Source organism: Camarhynchus parvulus, chromosome 5, assembly GCF_901933205.1.
Source record: "Camarhynchus parvulus chromosome 5, STF_HiC, whole genome shotgun sequence".
Classification (NCBI taxonomy): domain Eukaryota; kingdom Metazoa; phylum Chordata; class Aves; order Passeriformes; family Thraupidae; genus Camarhynchus; species Camarhynchus parvulus.
In genome coordinates this window covers 44420705-44421614 of record NC_044575.1, presented here as the reverse complement: position 1 = coordinate 44421614, position 910 = coordinate 44420705, and the positions used below count along the sequence as shown (strand labels likewise).

Below are 910 nucleotides of genomic sequence, written 5' to 3'. Positions count from 1 at the left end.
CGGGCAGCACCTCTGCCCCGCAGCAGCCTTGCTGAAACATCCCAAGAACACCCAACCTTTGCTGTGGTAACCCTTTGTTACGACAGGGTTTTTTTACTCCTAGCCGGTACAGATCCACATAGAGGGGCGGGCGGGATCCCCCGGGGAGAGGGCACAAACAGGGCGTCGGGCGGGATCCCCCGGGGAGAGGGCACAAAGGGGGCAACGGGCGGGCTGCCGCGGGAGAGGGCACAAAGAGGGCAGCGGGCGGGCTGCCGCGGGGAGAGGGCACAAACGGCGCAAGGGGCGGCTCCCGCCGAGTTCCGGCAGTTCCGCGGCGGGCAGGAGCGGCTCCGGGCGGGCCGCGGGCTCCCCCCGGCGGTGGCGGCGGCGGTGGGCAGGCCGCCGTGCAGGGCGGGCCCTCAGGGGCCAGCGCGAGGGCGGGGCCGGCGGCGCAGGGCTCGGGGCGCCCGGCAGGGGGCGGCGGGGAGGCCTGGGACCGGTCTTAGACACAGCCGGGACAATTACAAAGCGGCGGCTCCATAGCTCAGTGGTTAGAGCACTGGTCTTGTAAACCAGGGGTCGCGAGTTCGATCCTCGCTGGGGCCTTAGGGTTTTGTTTTTATTTCTTTTCAGAGCGGCAGAGTTATTTGACTGTACCCACGACTAACGAGCCCGATTTTGGGTATTTTCGTGGCGGCGGACTAGAGCATGCGTGCAGGCGCCGGGGGCTTCCTGTAAAAGGAAACGCTTTGGAAACAAATGTGTTCTGTAAGACCTGAATGTTACCGTTACCGGCGGTCGCCAAATTAACTCATGGCTGTGCTTCGTGCCGGCAGGGGAGTGGGGGGGAACAATAACCTATTTGGGAGGCAGCGTGGGAATGACTGAGTAAATATTTGCACAGCTCATGTCACAATTTTCCTGATGG

At 63.6% G+C, this 910-nt stretch overlaps 1 non-coding gene across 1 annotated transcript; it reads left to right on the top strand.

Moving 5' to 3' along the window:
* Positions 1–515: 515 nt before the first annotated feature.
* Positions 516–588, top strand: TRNAT-UGU. The gene has a single exon. It is a non-coding gene; the product is annotated as a tRNA-Thr (tRNA).
* The last annotated feature ends 322 nt before the right edge of the window (positions 589–910 follow it).